This window comes from Oncorhynchus gorbuscha, unplaced genomic scaffold, assembly GCF_021184085.1.
Source record: "Oncorhynchus gorbuscha isolate QuinsamMale2020 ecotype Even-year unplaced genomic scaffold, OgorEven_v1.0 Un_scaffold_820, whole genome shotgun sequence".
Lineage (NCBI taxonomy): Eukaryota > Metazoa > Chordata > Actinopteri > Salmoniformes > Salmonidae > Oncorhynchus > Oncorhynchus gorbuscha.
In genome coordinates this window covers 86,103-105,285 of record NW_025745823.1, presented here as the reverse complement: position 1 = coordinate 105,285, position 19,183 = coordinate 86,103, and positions in this window count along the sequence as shown.

The following is a 19,183-nucleotide window of genomic DNA, read 5'->3' as shown; positions in this document are numbered from 1 at the left end:
CTTTTAGTTGTATAAAACACCTTTTAGTTGTATAAAACACCTTTTAACTATATAAAACACCTTTTAGCTATATAAAACACCTTTTAACTATATAAAACACCTTTTAGTTGTATAAAACACCTTTTAGTTGTATAAAACACCTTTTAGTTGTATAAAACACCTTTTAACTATATAAAACACCTTTTAACTATATAAAACACCTTTTAACTATATAAAGCACCTTTTAGTTGTATAAAACACCTTTTAGTTGTATAAAACACCTTTTAACTATATAAAACACCTTTTAGCTATATAAAACACCTTTTAACTATATAAAACACCTTTTAACTATATAAAACACCTTTTAACTATATAAAACACCTTTTAACTATATAAAACACCTTTTAACTATATAAAGCACCTTTTAGTTGTATAAAACACCTTTTAGTTGTATAAAACACCTTTTAACTATATAAAACACCCTTTAGCTATATAAAACACCTTTTAACTATATAAAACACCTTTTAGTTGTATAAAACACCTTTTAGTTGTATAAAACACCTTTTAGTTGTATAAAACACCTTTTAACTATATAAAACACCTTTTAGTTGTATAAAACACCTTTTAACTATATAAAACACCTTTTAACTATATAAAGCACCTTTTAGTTGTATAAAACACCTTTTAACTATATAAAACACCTTTTAGCTATATAAAACACCTTTTAACTATATAAAACACCTTTTAACTATATAAAACACCTTTTAACTATATAAAACACCTTTTAACTATATAAAACACCTTTTAACTATATAAAACACCTTTTAGTTGTATAAAACACCTTTTAGTTGTATAAAACACCTTTTAGTTGTATAAAACACCTTTTAACTATATAAAACACCTTTTAGTTGTATAAAACACCTTTTTTAGCTGTTTAAAGCACGTTTGTTTAGTTGTATGAAGCCTATGCGGTAGCAGCTATTCCCTGCTCTCTGTGCCCAGGATGGGGGGGAAGAGTGTTGTGTGTCTCTCTGTCCCATCTGCCCCCGCTAGGAACCATCTGTTAGACACGTCACAGGAACGTTCCACCCTGAGACTGAGCTACAAGCCTCCTTCACTCTCTACCGCTGTAGTTCTATAGCAGGACACAGACCGACACCTATACAGCCAGTTCATTAGACACCAAACAGAGGAAATCCTACTGAAACAGGGAGTGACTACCTGGACTGTAGGGCTCCACTACTAGTTCCTCCAGTCTCTAACACTAGGGACTCTGTTACAATATGTTAGACATTCATCCTTCCTTCCTTGTTGCATTGAGCTAAGCACAGATCTGTAAATGATTTGGACAGGTGGTAGCCAAGGTTACCGTTATATTACTTCTACCTGACCCAGCCTGTTCAAATAGGTGATCACTTCAAAGGAGGGGTCGGCATGGTAACCTAGTGGTTAGAGCGTTGGGCATGGTAGCCTAGTGGTTAGAGCGTTGGGCGGGTAGCCTAGTGGTTAGAGCGTTGGGCAGGTAGCCTAGTGGTTAGAGCGTTGGGCGGGTAGCCTAGTGGTTAGAGCGTTGGGCATGGTAACCTAGTGGTTAGAGTGTTGGGCATGGTAGCCTAGTGGTTAGAGCGTTGGGCAGGTAGCCTAGTGGTTAGAGCGTTGGGCGGGTAGCCTAGTGGTTAGAGTGTTGGGCAGGTAACCTAGTGGTTAGAGTGTTGGGCATGGTAGCCTAGTGGTTAGAGCGTTGGGCAGGTAGCCTAGTGGTTAGAGGGGTCGGCATGGTAGCCTAGTGGTTAGAGCGTTGGGCGGGTAGCCTAGTGGTTAGAGTGTTGGGCATGGTAGCCTAGTGGTTAGAGCGTTGGGCATGGTAGCCTAGTGGTTAGAGCGTTGGGCGGGTAGCCTAGTGGTTAGAGCGTTGGGCAGGTAGCCTAGTGGTTAGAGGGGTCGGCATGGTAACCTAGTGGTTAGAGCGTTGGGCGGGTAGCCTAGTGGTTAGAGCGTTGGGCGGGTAGCCTAGTGGTTAGAGCGTTGGGCATGGTAGCCTAGTGGTTAGAGCGTTGGGCGGGTAGCCTAGTGGTTAGAGCGTTGGGCGGGTAGCCTAGTGGTTAGAGGGGTCGGCATGGTAACCTAGTGGTTAGAGCGTTGGGCGGGTAGCCTAGTGGTTAGAGCGTTGGGCGGGTAGCCTAGTGGTTAGAGGGGTCGGCATGGTATCCTCTACATAGTACACTTCTTTATTCTCTATCCTCTACATAGTACACTTCTTTATTCTCTATCCTCTACATAGTACACTTCTTTATTCTCTATCCTCTACATAGTACATTTCTTTATTCTCTATCCTCTACGTAGTACATTTCTTTATTCTCTATCCTCTACGTAGTACACTTCTTTATTCTCTATCCTCTACGTAGTACACTTCTTTATTCTCTATCCTCTACATAGTACACTTCTTTATTCTCTATCCTCTACATAGTACACTTCTTTTTCTCTATCCTCTACGTAGTACACTTCTTTATTCTCTATCCTCTACATAGTACACTTCTTTATTCTCTATCCTCTACGTAGTACACTTCTTTATTCTCTATCCTCTACGTAGTACACTTCTTTATTCTCTATCCTCTACGTAGTATACTTCTTTATTCACTATCCTCTACGTAGTACACTTCTTTATTCTCTATCCTCTACGTAGTACACTTCTTTATTCTCTATCCTCTACGTAGTACACTTCTTTATTCTCTATCCTCTACGTAGTACACTTCTTTATTCTCTATCCTCTACGTAGTACACTTCTTTATTCTCTATCCTCTACGTAGTACACTTCTTTATTCTCTATCCTCTACGTAGTACACTTCTTTATTCTCTATCCTCTACGTAGTACACTTCTTTATTCTCTATCCTCTACGTCACATATGTCAGAGTCAAGGCCCGCGGGCCACATCCGGCCCGCGAGAAGGTTTTTTACGGCCCCTGGGATGATCTTGATTTGTTATTAAAACCGGCCCGCCCGCAGATCTTTTACACGCACCAATACTACATTTCCCACAATGCAACGGTGACGCACCGAGCAGTAGGCTGCTTCATTTCAATATTTATTGGCACAGCAGTTGTCAGCATCACAGTAAAATTAACTTTCAGATACCCATCAAAAATGGCAAAACGGAAGGTGGACACTGAGAACCGGGGGTTTCAAACAAGGTGGGAGTCGGAGTATTTGTTCACGGAGGTAGCTGGAAAACCTGTGTGTCTTCTGTGTGGAGAAAGTGTGGCGGTACTGAAAGAGTATAATCTGAGACGACATTATGAAACGAAACACGCGGACAAAAACAAGAATATGGACATGGAACAAAGGCTACAAAAGGCAGAGGAATTAAAACGAGGCCTCAAATCTCGACAGGCTCTGTTCAAAAAAGCCAAATCACAAGGCCAGGCTGCTGTCAAGGCCAGTTTTATTTTGGCAGAAGAGATCGCTAAATCAGCCCGGCCATTTACGGAGGGGGATTTCATCAAAAACTGCATGATTAAAGTTTGTGACGAAGTTTGCCCAGAAAAAAGGCAACTCTTTTTAAATGTGAGTCTGAGCAGAAACACCATTGCCGAGAGAGTAGACCAGTTGTCCATCAATCTAAAAGAGCAGCTTGTGAAAAAGGGAAAAGATTTCATTGCATATTCCTTGGCTGTGGATGAGAGCACCGACATTTCTGACATTGCCCAGTTGTCAATTTTCATCCGCGGAGTGGACTCCAGCCTAAGCGTGACAGAGGAGTTTTTGGCTTTACGTCCTATGCATGGCACAACTACGGGGCATGATTTGTATGAAGAGGTGTCAAGATGTGTAAATGAGATGGAGCTGCCTTGGGAAAAACTCGTGGGTTTGACAACCGACGGAGCACCTGCGATGTGTGGACACAGGAGCGGACTGGTGGAGAAGATACGGGAAAAGATGCAAGAGGAAAACGCGACAGGTGAGCTGACAGCTTATCATTGTATCATACACCAGGAAGCGTTGTGCGGTAAAGCCTTGAAAATGGAGCATGTAATGAGCATCATCACGCGCACAGTTAACTTTATCAGAGCCAAAGGTTTGAATCACCGCCAGTTCAAGGCATTTCTGACGGAGTTAGAAACGGAGCATGGTGATTTGCCTTATCACACAGAGGTGCGATGGCTAAGCCAGGGAAAGGTGCTTCAAAGATGTTTCGAGCTTCGTGAGGAGATTTGTCTGTTCTTGGACAGCAAAGGGAAAGACACAACACAACTCCGAGACGAAATGTTTCTGTGTGAAATGGCTTTTCTGTGTGACATTACGAGTCATCTGAATGCAATGAACTTGCAGCTGCAGGGTCGGGATCGTGTCATCTCTGATATGTACAGTACAGTGAAGGCATTTAAAACCAAGTTGAGTGGATGATAGAAAATTGCTATTATTGTTTTTTTCTTTGAAGTAAATTTAGCCCACTTTTGCTAAAATAGAAAATATAGGCTACTGATGGTGCCTTGAATACCGGTTTCTTTCATTTAATGTTCATGTTATGGGGATTTTTATATAAAGGAAATTTGTCTTTTGTGTCTGTTGAAAATTAAAGATTACTGACAGAGCCATAAGAAAATATTGCTTTATTTATCTGATCATATTGGAATATATTTGTTAGGTTTTCAGTAGGTTCAATTAGGTTCACTAGACTATATGCGTCATTTAAAATTTTTTCAATGAACATTCGAACAGTCCGGCCCTCGGCTTGTAGCTAAATTTTTTATTTGGCCCTCCGTCCATTTGACTTTGACACCCCTGCTCTACGTAGTACACTTCTTTATTCTCTATCCTCTACGTAGTACACTTCTTTATTCTCTATCCTCTACGTAGTACACTTCTTTATTCTCTATCCTCTACGTAGTACACTTCTTTATTCTCTATCCTCTACATAGTACATTTCTTTATTCTCTATCCTCTACGTAGTACACTTCTTTATTCTCCATCCTCTACATAGTACATTTCTTTATTCTCTATCCTCTACATAGTACATTTCTTTATTCTCTATCCTCTACGTAGTACATTTCTTTATTCTCTATCCTCTACGTAGTACATTTCTTTATTCTCTATCCTCTACGTAGTACATTTCTTTATTCTCTATCCTCTACGTAGTACATTTCTTTATTCTCCATCCTCTACGTAGTACATTTCTTTATTCTCTATCCTCTACATAGTACATTTCTTTATTCTCTACGTAGTACACTTCTTTATTCTCTATCCTCTACGTAGTACATTTCTTTATTCTCTATCCTCTACGTAGTACATTTCTTTATTCTCTATCCTCTACGTAGTACACTTCTTTATTCTCTATCCTCTACGTAGTACACTTCTTTATTCTCTATCCTCTACATAGTACACTTCTTTATTCTCTATCCTCTACGTAGTACATTTCTTTATTCTCTATCCTCTACGTAGTACATTTCTTTATTCTCTATCCTCTACGTAGTACATTTCTTTATTCTCTATCCTCTACGTAGTACACTTCTTTATTCTCTATCCTCTACGTAGTACATTTCTTTATTCTCTATCCTCTACGAAGTACATTTCTTTATACTCTACGTAGTACACTTCTTTATTCTCTATCCTCTACGTAGTACATTTCTTTATTCTCTATCCTCTACGTAGTACACTTCTTTATTCTCTATCCTCTACGTAGTACATTTCTTTATTCTCTATCCTCTACGTAGTACATTTCTTTATTCTCTATCCTCTACGTAGTACATTTCTTTATTCTCTATCCTCTACGTAGTACATTTCTTTATTCTCTATCCTCTACGTAGTACACTTCTTTTGACCACGCCTCCTACATACACAGACTTGATGTTATTGGCTGAGCCTGTCAGAGTAGCTGTGTGTACTCCTGCTTCAGCACTCTTTTTGAGTTCATCACACGCTCAGAGAGACGTTTAATTCTATGCTGTTATTTGTAATCGATTGTCGGCCGTCGATACTAGTGGCCGTGGTCCTCTGTAGACGGTGGCTGGTTATTACTGTGGACATGAGGGGGGGGGTTTCTAGCCTGTAGAGAGGATAAACGAGTCAAACGGTTAAAGTCAGATGAGTGTTTTCATCGTAACAACAGTGGAGTTGACAGTAGCCCCTGGCCTAACCATTACTGTGGAGAACACCCGCCATCTTGTCTGTTAACTGTTCCCACAGGACTGCTACTCTGACCGACGCCCCCCCGTGAACCACGAACAAATTGATATTTCACTTTGCCGAACCATGATGAATACGGGCTGCGGTTTCTCTGTGTCCACAGTCTCTGGAAGGCTACTCTTGAGTCAGTGGGAGAAACTCAATTTGCTCACGTCCTCTCTCCTCACTTCCTCTCTCCTCACTTCCTTCTCAAAACCTTTGATTTGGAAGAGAAAGGTCAGAAGGAAGGGACCTCTGGCTTTCACATCCAATGGGTTTTGAGAAGGAAGGGACCTCTGGCTTTCACATCCAATGGGTTTTGAGAAGGAAGGGACCTCTGGCTTTCACATCCAATGGGTTTTGAGAAGGAAGGGACCTCTGGCTTTCACATCCAATGGGTTTTGAGAAGGAAGGGACCTCTGGCTTTCACGTCCAATGGGTTTTGAGAAGGAAGGGTCCTCTGGCTTTCACATCCAATGGGTTGTGAGAAGGAAGGGACCTCTGGTGTTCACATCCAATGGGTTTTGTGAATGAAGGGACCTCTGGCTTTCACATCCAATGGGTTTTGAGAAGGAAGGGTCCTCTGGCTTTCACATCCAATGGGTTTTGAGAAGGAAGGGACCTCTGGCTTTCACATCCAATGGGTTTTGAGAATGCATTTGAGATTCTCCCATTTACTCAAGAGTAGCCTTCCATCAGCTTACCAAAGGTTGTACCACAGTAGAAAACTGTGTCTGGTAGCTCGGGGGCCATCAATGAGTAGCTCTCAAGTAGATACTGAGAAATAATCACTAGGCCTTAATACTACATGATTAAATCTGTATATAAAAAATATAAAACATAATTTTAGCATTTTTTTTTGCTATCTATTTTCCCCCTAAATCAATCAGTTAAATCACATTATTTAAAATGTTTTCATTCAGTTACTAAAGTAACAGTCCTGGCTGAGCCCCAATATGCGCTTCGCGGTTACGATGCCGCCTGTATACGCCAACTGGCAATGAAACAATTAAAAAGCACAGCATATTTGTACCTCGATTAAACGGCTCAGCTTTGGTAAGTAATATCTCGACCAAATAAGCCATTTCTACCCGTGTCACCTTTCTAATATATTTAAATACAGGAACATTATTTGGTGGAATGTGCTCAGAAAACAAATGGTCACTTTTTTCTTGAAGCCTACGTTAATTCGCTCTAGTGTTCCATAGGCCTACATGTTGACTCTAGTGGTCCATAGGCCTACATGTTGACTCTGCTGGTCCGTAGTCCTACATGTTGACTCTGCTGGTCCGTAGGCCTACATGTTGACTCTAGTGGTCCGTAGGCCTACATGTTGACTCTAGTGGTCCGTAGATCTACATGTTGACTCTGCTGGTCCGTAGGCCTACATGTTGACTCTAGTGGTCCATAGGCCTACATGTTGACTCTAGTGGTCCGTAGGCCTACATGTTGACTCTGCTGGTCCATAGGCCTACATGTTGACTCTAGTGGTCCATAGGCCTACATGTTGACTCTAGTGGTCCGTAGTCCTACATGTTGACTCTAGTGTTCCGTAAGTCCTACATGTTGACTCCAGTGGTCCATAGGCCTACATGTTGACTCTAGTGGTCCGTAGGCCTACATGTTGACTCCAGTGGTCCATAGGCCTACATGTTGACTCTAGTGGTCCGTAGGCCTACATGTTGACTCTAGTGGTCCGTAGGCCTACATGTTGACTCTAGTGGTCCGTAGGCCTACATGTTGACTCCAGTGGTCCGTAGGCCTACATGTTGACTCTAGTGGTCCATAGTCCTACATGTTGACTCTAGTGGTCCATAGGCCTACATGTTGACTCTAGTGGTCCATAGTCCTACATGTTGACTCTGCTGGTCCATAGGCCTACATGTTGACTCTAGTGGTCCATAGGCCTACATGTTGACTCTAGTGGTCCATAGGCCTACATGTTGACTCTGCTGGTCCATAGTCCTACATGTTGACTCCAGTGGTCCGTAGGCCTACATGTTGACTCTGCTGGTCCATAGGCCTACATGTTGACTCTAGTGGTCCATAGGCCTACATGTTGACTCTGCTGGTCCATAGGCCTACATGTTGACTCTAGTGGTCCGTAGGCCTACATGTTGACTCTGCTGGTCCATAGGCCTACATGTTGACTCTAGTGGTCCATAGGCCTACATGTTGACTCTGCTGGTCCATAGGCCTACATGTTGACTCTAGTGGTCCGTAGGCCTACATTAGGCATTGTTGAGCTCTGTATCAACTGGATGCAAGAATATCATCTGAGATCAAATAGGAATTAAGCATTCTCTGTGTTCTCTAAGGAATTCAGCATTCTCTGTGTTCTCTAAGGAATTCAGCATTCTCTGTGTTCTCTAAGGAATTCAGCATTCTCTGTGTTCTCTAAGGAATTCAGCATTCTCTGTGTTCTCTAAGGAATTCAGCATTCTCTGTGTTCTCTAAGGAATTCAGCATTCTCTGTGTTCTCTAAGGAATTCAGCATTCTCTGTGTTCTCTAAGGAATTCAGCATTCTCTGTGTTCTCTTAGGAATTCAGCATTCTCTTCGTTCTCTTAGGAATTCAACATTCTCTGTGTTCTCTTAGGAATTCAGCATTCTCTTCGTTCTCTTAGGAATTCAACATTCTCTGTGTTCTCTTAGGAATTCAGCATTCTCTGTGTTCTCTTAGGAATTCAGCATTCTCTTTGTTCTCTTAGGAATTCAACATTCTCTGTGTTCTCTTAGGAATTCAGCATTCTCTTCATTCTCTTAGGAATTCAGCATTCTCTGTGTTCTCTTAGGAATTCAACATTCTCTGCGTTCTCTTAGCAATTCAGCATTCTCCGTGTTGATCTCTCCAACCCTCTCTGAGGAGCTGAGGTTACATCCTATTGGTTAACTTTTACAGTAATACTATTGGTCAACAAGTCAGAATTTGAATCCAAACAACTCCGATGTTATGAAGGTGTCTTAGATTCATTGTTCTTTCTCTTATGTTCCTGACTTGCTGTGGTGAGAAACCAACACTCATTCTTCATCTCTCCCATGACCTCTGGGCCGTGGCACGAGCCATGGTTTCTTCACCTCTCCCATGACCTCTGGGCCCTGGCACGAGCCATGGTTTCTTCATCTCTCCCATGACCTCTGGGCCCTGGCACGAGCCATAGTTTCTTCATCTCTCCCGTGACCTCTGGGCCCTGGCACGAGCCATGGTTTCTTCATCTCTCCCATGACCTCTGGGCCCTGGCACGAGCCATGGTTTCTTCATCTCTCCCATGACCTCTGGGCCCTGGCACGAGCCATGGTTTCTTCATCTCTCCCATGACCTCTGGGCCCTGGCACAAGCCATAGTTTCTTCACCTCTCCCATGACCTCTGGGCCGTGGCAGGAGCCATGGTTCCTTCATCTCTCCCATGACCTCTGGGCCGTGGCACGAGCCATGGGTTCTTCATCTCTCTCATGACCTCTGGGCCCTGGCACAAGCCATAGTTTCTTCACCTCTCCCATGACCTCTGGGCCCTGGCACGAGCCATGGTTTCTTCATCTCTCCCATGACCTCTGGGCCCTGGCACGAGCCATGGTTTCTTCACCTCTCCCATGACCTCTGGGCCCTGGCACGAGCCATGGTTTCTTCATCTCTCCCATGACCTCTGGGCCGTGGCACGAGCCATGGTTTCTTCATCTCTCCCATGACCTCTGGGCCCTGGCACGAGCCATAGTTTCTTCACCTCTCCCATGACCTCTGGGCCCTGGCACGAGCCATGGTTTCTTCACCTCTCCCATGACCTCTGGGCCCTGGCATTCCTCAGCTCTCTCTGACCGTGCTTAGAATAATGCCTTGTATTGCTTGTTAACACTTTGTAAGTGAAGCTTTATGCCCCTCGTATGTAAATCCATTCATTTGACAAAGTCATTAAATACACTTGTATTTAGAATTCGGTTCAGACATTTCTTCATGGTCTGTTGCTGTAACTCAACTATTGTGTTATTGACTGTACGATTGTTTATGTGTAACTCTGTTGTTGTTTGTGTCGCACTGCTTTGCTTTATCTTGGCCAGGTCACAGTTGTAAATGAGAACTTGTTCTCGACTAGCCGACCTGGTTAAATAAAGGTGAAATAAAACTGTAGTCTTTTGCATATTGCTATTCTTCATTATGGAGTCAGATAATGATTTTAATAGGCTAGTCTTATTTACGAGTCTCGTGTGTGTGTGTGTGTGTGTGTGTGTGTGTGTGTGTGTGTGTGTGTGTGTGTGTGTGTGTGTGTGTGTGTGTGTGTGTGTGTGTGTGTGTGTGTGTGTGTGTGTGTGTTTGCAAATAAATCATTTGCAAAAAAAAATCATTAAAAATCCTACAATGTGATTTTCTGGAATTTTTTTCTCTCATTTTGTCTGTCATAGTTGAAGTGTACCAATGATGAAAATTACATGCCTCTCATCTTTTTAAGTGGGAGAACTTGCACAATTGGTGGCTGACGAAATACTTTTTTTGCCCCACTGTGTATATATATATATATATACTGTATATACACATCAAATATTACTTCACCATAGTACATAGTGAGTACAAGTACAAGTACTCACTATGTACTTGTACTTAAAGGGATAGTTCGGGACTCCCCCAGAGTGTGAGAAACTTGTGAATATCTTTTTGATGTCTCTCCATCCAGTATGAAGGAAGTTAGAGGTAGTTTCACCAGCCAATGCTAACTAGTGTTAGCGCAATATCTGGAATTCTATGGGAACGGCTAGCATGTTAGCCGTTCCCATAGACTTCAAGTCATTGCGCTAACAGTTTCACTTTCCAGTGCTAACTAGTGTTACCGCAATGACTTGAAGTCTATGGGAACGGCTAACATGCTAGCCGTTCCCATAGACTTCCAGCCATTGCGCTAACACTAGTTAGCATTGGAAAGTGAAACTACCTCTAACTAACTTCTTTCATACTGGATGGAGAGACATAAAACAAAATGGTATCCACAAGTTCATCTGAATCTGGGGAAGTAGACATAGAGCCTCATTGCCAAAATCCTGAACAATCCCTTTAAGGGTGATGGAGCCTCATTGCCAAAATCCTGAACAATCCCTTTAAGGGTGATGGAGCCTCATTGCCAAAATCCTGAACAATCCCTTTAAGGGTGATGGAGCCTCATTGCCAAAATCCTGAACAATCCCTTTAAGGGTGATGGAGCCTCATTGCCAAAATCCTGAACAATCCCTTTAAGGGTGATGGAGCCTCATTGCCAAAATCCTGAACAATCCCTTTAAGGGTGATGGAGCCTCATTGCCAAAATCCTGAACAATCCCTTTAAGGGTGATGGAGCCTCATTGCCAAAATCCTGAACAATCCCTTTAAGGGTGATGGAGCCTCATTGCCAAAATCCTGAACAATCCCTTTAAGGGTGATGGAGCCTCATTGCCAAAATCCTGAACAATCCCTTTAAGGGTGATGGTGACATTTTCAAAACGGTCATATTAGTACCAAGTAAACCATGTCCCCCCTCCCCTCTCCACCAGGTCCTTTCTCTTCAGTAAGGACGGCAACCCCAACAAGCGTAACGTTCACAATGAGACGTCCCTCCATCTCCTCTGTATGGGCCCCCAGATCCTAATGGGGGAGGGGCCTCTGCAGCCGCGTCTGGCCCGGCCCGAGCTGGACGAGATGAAGAGGTCAGAGTGTCTCCAGATCATCCTGAAATGGACCGGAGCCAAGCTGGACCAGGGAGAGTATGAGAACGCCAACGTCAACTCCACTGACAACAAGAAGAACACATCGCTGCACTACGCAGCCGCCTCGGGGTTGAAGAAGTGTGTTGAGGTGCGAAACCCTTTTTAAAACATTTACATTTTTCCCATAGCCCTGCCACATAGCCCTGCCACATAGCCCTGCCCCATAGCCCTGCCACATAGCCCTGCCACATAGCCCTGCCACATAGCCCTGCCCCATAGCCCTGCCCCATAGCCCTGCCCCATAGCCCTGCCCCATAGCCCTGCCCCATAGCCCTGCCCCATAGCCCTGCCACATAGCCCTGCCCCATAGCCCTGCCCCATAGCCCTGCCCCATAGCCTTGCCACATAGCCCTGCCCCATAGCCCTGCCCCATAGCCCTGCCCCATAGCCCTGCCCCATAGCCCTGCCACATAGCCCTGCCACATAGCCCTGCCCCATAGCCCTGCCACATAGCCCTACCCCGTAGACACTTCCCATAGCCCTGCCCCATAGCCCTGCCCCATAGCCCTGCCACATAGCCCTACCACATAGCCCTACCACATAGCCCTACCCCATAGCCCTGCCACATAGCCCTACCCCATAGCCCTACCACATAGCCCTACCCCATAGCCCTACCCCATAGCCCTGCCCCATAGCCCTACCACATAGCCCTACCCCATAGCCCTGCCACATAGCCCTACCCCATAGCCCTGCCACATAGCCCTACCCCATAGCCCTGCCACATAGCCCTAACCCGTAGACACTTCCCATAGCCATACCCCATAGACACTTCTACTAGGCACTTCCCATAGCCATACCCCATAGCTCTACCCCATAGACACTTCCCTTAGGCACTTCCCATAGCCCTGCCACATAGCCCTACCCCATAGACACTTCCCATAGCCCTACCCCATAGACACTTCCCATAGCCCTGCCCCATAGCCCTACCCCATAGCCCTGCCCCATAGCCCTACCCCATAGACACTTCCCATAGCCCTGCCCCATAGCCCTACCCCATAGACACTTCCCTTAGACACTTCCCATAGCCCTACCCCATAGCCCTGCCCCATAGCCCTACCCCATAGACACTTCCCATAGCCCTACCCCATAGCCCTACCCCATAGACACTTCCCTTAGACACTTCCCATAGCCCTACCCCATAGACACTTCCCATAGCCCTACCCCATAGACACTTCCCATAGCTCTACCCCATAGACACTTCCCTTAGGCACTTCCCATAGCCCTGCCACATAGCCCTACCCCATAGCCCTGCCACATAGCCCTACCCCATAGACACTTCCCATAGCCCTACCCCATAGACACTTCTCATAGGCCTACCCCATAGCCCTACCCCATAGCCCTACCCCATAGACACTTCCCATAGCCCTGCCCCATAGCCCTACCCCATAGACACTTCCCTTAGACACTTCCCATAGCCCTACCCCATAGCCCTACCCCATAGCCCTGCCACATAGCCCTACCCCATAGACACTTCTCATAGGCCTACCCCATAGCCCTACCCCATAGCCCTACCCCATAGACACTTGTTTCCTAAATCCCCTTTCCCAAGCCAGGGCTCTCCAACCCTGTTCCAGGAGAGCTACCCTCCTGTAGGTTTTCACTTCAACCTGAAAAACTGCTATCTGAACTGCTAATTATTAGAATCAGGTGTGCTAGATTAGGGTTGGAGTGAACCTATAGGAGGGTAGTTATCCAGGAACAGGCTTGGAGTGAACCTATAGGACTGTAGTTCTCCAGGAACAGGGATGGAGTGAACCTATAGGAGGGTAGCTCTACAGGAACAGGGTTGGAGTGAACCTATAGGACTGTAGCTCTCCAGGAACAGGGTTGGAGTGAACCTATAGGACTGTAGTTCTCCAGGAACAGGCTTGGAGTGAACCTATAGGATGGTAGTTCTCCAGGAACAGGCTTGGAGTGAACCTATAGGATGGTAGCTCTCCAGGAACAGGCTTGGGGAGCCCTTTCCTGGGCACCTCTGTAGATCTTATCAGATTTCACAACAAGGAAAATCTGTCTTGTTGATTTTCCTCTTAACATCTCATATACAGGTAACTTCCAAGATAAAGGAAACACTAAATGAGGGATACAAAGTATATTGAAAGTAGCTGCTTCCACACAGGTGTGGTTCGGTTCCTGTGTTTTAATTAAGCTATTAACATCCCATCATGCTTAGGGTCAGGTATAAAAATGCTAGGCAGACCATTATGTTGTCTCCCATAGAATGACAATGCCCCCAATCCAGAGGACACGAGTGGTCACTGAATGGTTTGATGAGCATGAATACGATGTGCACCATATGCCGTGGTGGCCGTCTGTCACCAGATCTCAACTTCAACGTTTATCGGAGATTCTTGAGCGGCGCCTGAGACGTCCGTTTTCCACCACCGCCGACAAAACAACAAATTATGGAATGTTCTCTGGAGAATGGTGTCGCATCCCTCCAATAGAGTTCCAGACACTCCCTCCAATAGAGTTCCAGACACCTCCTCCAATAGAGTTCCAGACACTTCCTCCAATAGAGTTCCAGGCACTTCCTCCAATAGAGTTCCAGACACTTCCTCCAATAGAGTTCCAGACACTCCCTCCAATAGAGTTCCAGACACTCCCTCCAATAGAGTTCCAGACACCTCCTCCAATAGAGTTCCAGACACTTCCTCCAATAGAGTTCCAGACACTCCCTCCAATAGAGTTCCAGACACTTCCTCCAATAGAGTTCCAGACACTCCCTCCAATAGAGTTCCAGGCACTTCCTCCAATAGAGTTTCAGACACTTCCTCCAATAGAGTTCCAGACACTCCCTCCATTAGAGTTCCAGACACTCCCTCCAATAGAGTTCCAGACACTCCCTCCAATAGAGTTCCAGACACTTCCTCCAATAGAGTTCCAGACACTCCCTCCAATAGAGTTCCAGACACTTCCTCCAATAGAGTTCCAGACACTCCCTCCAATAGAGTTCCAGACACTCCCTCCAATAGAGTTCAGACATTTCCTCCAATAGAGTTCCAGACACCTCCTCCAATAGAGTTCCAGACACTTCCTCCAATAGAGTTCCAGACACTTCCTCCAATAGAGTTCCAGACACTCCCTCCAATAGAGTTCCAGACATTTCCTCCAATAGAGTTCCAGACACTCCCTCCAATGGAGTTCCAGACACCTCCTCCAATAGAGTTCCAGACACTTCCTCCAATAGAGTTTCAGACACTTCCTCCAATAGAGTTCCAGACACTTCCTCCAGTAGAGTTCCAGACACTTCCTCCAATAGAGTTCCAGACACTCCCTCCAATAGAGTTCCAGACACTCCCTCCAATAGAGTTCCAGACACTTCCTCCAATAGAGTTCCAGACACCTCCTCCATTAGAGTTCCAGACACTCCCTCCAATAGAGTTCCAGACACTTCCTCCAATAGAGTTCCAGACACTCCCTCCAATAGAGTTCCAGACACCTCCTCCAATAGAGTTCCAGGCACTCCCTCCAATAGAGTTCCAGACACCTCCTCCATTAGAGTTCCAGACACCTCCTCCAATAGAGTTCCAGACACTTCCTCCAATAGAGTTCCAGAAACTCCCTCCAATAGAGTTCCAGACACCTCCTCCAATAGAGTTTCAGACACCTCCTCCAATAGAGTTCCAGACAACTCCTCCAATAGAGTTCCAGACACTTCCTCCAATAGAGTTCCAGACACTTCCTCCAATAGAGTTCCAGACAACTCCTCCAATAGAGTTCCAGACACTTCCTCCAATAGAGTTCCAGACAACTCCTCCAATAGAGTTCCAGACACTCCCTCCAATAGAGTTCCAGACACTTCCTCCAATAGAGTTCCAGGCACTCCCTCCAATAGAGTTCCAGACACTTCCTCCAATAGAGTTCCAGACACCTCCTCCAATAGAGTTCCAGACACCTCCTCCAATAGAGTTCCAGACACCTCCTCCAATAGAGTTCCAGACACCTCCTCCAATAGAGTTCCAGACACCTCCTCCAATAGAGTTCCAGACACCTCCTCCAATAGAGTTCCAGACACTTCCTCCAATAGAGTTCCAGACACCTCCTCCAATAGAGTTCCAGACACTTCCTCCAATAGAGTTCCAGACACTCCCTCCAATAGAGTTCCAGACACTTCCTCCAATAGAGTTCCAGACACTTCCTCCAATAGAGTTCCAGACACTCCCTCCAATAGAGTTCAGACACTCCCTCCAATAGAGTTCCAGACACTCCCTCCAATAGAGTTCAGACACTCCCTCCAATAGAGTTCCAGACACTCCCTCCAATAGAGTTCCAGACACTTCCTCCAATAGAGTTCAGACACTTCCTCCAATAGAGTTCCAGACACTTCCTCCAATAGAGTTCCAGACACTTCCTCCAATAGAGTTCCAGACACTTCCTCCAATAGAGTTCCAGACACTTCCTCCAATAGAGTTCCAGACACTTCCTCCAATAGAGTTCCAGACACTTCCTCCAATAGAGTTCCAGACACTTCCTCCAATAGAGTTCCAGACATTTCCTCCAATAGAGTTCCAGACACTTCCTCCAATAGAGTTCCAGAAACTCCCTCCAATAGAGTTCCAGACACCTCCTCCAATAGAGTTTCATACACCTCCTCCAATAGAGTTCCAGACACTTCCTCCAATAGAGTTCCAGACACCTCCTCCAATAGAGTTCCAGACACTCCCTCCAATAGAGTTCCAGACACTTCCTCCAATAGAGTTCCAGACACTCCCTCCAATAGAGTTCCAGACACTCCCTCCAATAGAGTTCCAGACACTTCCTCCAATAGAGTTCCAGACACTCCCTCCAATAGAGTTCCAGACACTCCCTCCAATAGAGTTCCAGACACTCCCTCCAATAGAGTTCCAGACACTCCCTCCAATAGAGTTCCAGACACTTCCTCCAATAGAGTTCCAGACACCTCCTCCATTAGAGTTCCAGACACTCCCTCCAATAGAGTTCCAGACACTTCCTCCATTAGAGTTCCAGACACTCCCTCCAATAGAGTTCCAGACACTCCCTCCAATAGAGTTCCAGACACTTCCTCCAATAGAGTTCCAGACACCTCCTCCATTAGAGTTCCAGACACCTCCTCCATTAGAGTTCCAGACACTCCCTCCAATAGAGTTCCAGACACTCCCTCCAATAGAGTTCCAGACACTCCCTCCAATAGAGTTCCAGACACTTCCTCCAATAGAGTTCCAGACACTTCCTCCAATAGAGTTCCAGGCACTTCCTCCAATAGAGTTCCAGACACCTCCTCCATTAGAGTTCCAGACACTCCCTCCAATGGAGTTCCAGGCACTTCCTCCAATAGAGTTCCAGACACCTCCTCCAATAGAGTTCCAGACACTCCCTCCAATGGAGTTCCAGGCACTTCCTCCAATAGAGTTCCAGACACCTCCTCCATTAGAGTTCCAGACACTCCCTCCAATGGAGTTCCAGGCACTCCCTCCAATAGAGTTCCAGACACTTCCTCCAATAGAGTTCCAGACACTTCCTCCAATAGAGTTCCAGGCACTTCCTCCAATAGAGTTCCAGGCACTTCCTCCAATAGAGTTCCAGACACTTCCTCCAATAGAGTTCCAGACACTCCCTCCAATAGAGTTCCAGACACTTCCTCCAATAGAGTTCCAGACACTTCCTCCAATAGAGTTCCAGACACCTCCTCCATTAGAGTTCCAGACACTCCCTCCAATAGAGTTCCAGACACTTCCTCCAATAGAGTTCCAGACACTCCCTCCAATAGAGTTCCAGACACTTCCTCCAATAGAGTTCCAGACACTTCCTCCAATAGAGTTCCAGACACTCCCTCCAATAGAGTTCCAGACACTTCCTCCAATAGAGTTCCAGACACTCCCTCCAATAGAGTTCCAGACACTCCCTCCAATAGAGTTCCAGGCACTTCCTCCAATAGAGTTTCAGACACCTCCTCCAATAGAGTTCCAGACACCTCCTCCAATAGAGTTCCAGACACTCCCTCCATTAGAGTTCCAGACACTTCCTCCAATAGAGTTCCAGACACTTCCTCCAATAGAGTTCCAGACACTTCCTCCAATAGAGTTCCAGACACTTCCTCCAATAGAGTTCCAGACACCTCCTCCAATAGAGTTCCAGACACTTCCTCCAATAGAGTTCCAGACACTCCCTCCAATAGAGTTCCAGACACTTCCTCCAATAGAGTTCCAGACACTTCCTCCAATAGAGTTCCAGACACCTCCTCCAATAGAGTTCCAGACACTTCCTCCAATAGAGTTCCAGACACTTCCTCCAATAGAGTTCCAGACACTTCCTCCAATAGAGTTCCAGACACTCCCTCCAATAGAGTTCCAGACACTTCCTCCAATAGAGTTCCAGACACTTCCTCCAATAGAGTTCCAGACACTTGTAGAAACTATCCCAAGGTGCATTGAAGGTTTTCTGTAGGCTGGTGGTTGCCCAACACCCAATTAAAACACTTTATGTTGGTGTTTCCTTTACTTTGACAGTTACCTGTGAACAGGGACTCTCCTCTGCCTCTTGTTCCTAGGTAAGAGAAACCCCACCTCTTTGACTTTTCTCTCTTTCCAATGAATGCCATGTCTCTTCTCTCTCTCTCTCTGTCTCTCTCTCTGTCTCTCTCTCCTCTCTCTCGCTCCTCTCCTCTTCTCTCTCTCTCCTCTCTCTCGCTCCTCTCTCGCCTCTTCTCTCTCTCCTTCTAGATTCTAGTAAATAGGGAAGCAGATCTGTTTGCGGAGAATGAGGACCGTGAGACGCCGTGTGACTGTGCAGAGAAGCAGCATCACAAGGAGCTGGCCCTCAGCCTGGAGTCTCGGATGGTCTTCAGTCTGGCCCCAGAGAGCATAGAGGCAGAGTACACTGCTCTGGACCACAGAGAGGTAGGCTAGATACTAGATATCCCTACTGTAGTGTAGTTACCTCACCATGTCGTCAGTCTGGCCCCAGAAGGCATAGAGGCAGAGTACACTGCTCTGGACCACAGAGAGGTAGGCTAGATACTAGATATCCCTACTGTAGTGTAGTTACCTCACCATGTCTCCAGTCTGGTCCCAGAAGGCATAGAGGCAGAGTACACTGCTCTGGACCACAGAGAGGTAGGCTAGATACTAGATATACCTACTGTAGAGAGATATTGTAGTGTAGTTACCTCACCATGTTGTCAGTCTGGCCCCAGAAGGCATAGAGGCAGAGTACACTGCTCTGGACCACAGAGAGGTAGGCTAGATACTAGATATCCCTACTGTAGAGAGATACTGTAGTGTAGTTACCTCACCATGTTGTCAGTCTGGTCCCAGAAGGCATAGAGGCAGAGTATACTGCTCTGGACCACAGAGAGGTA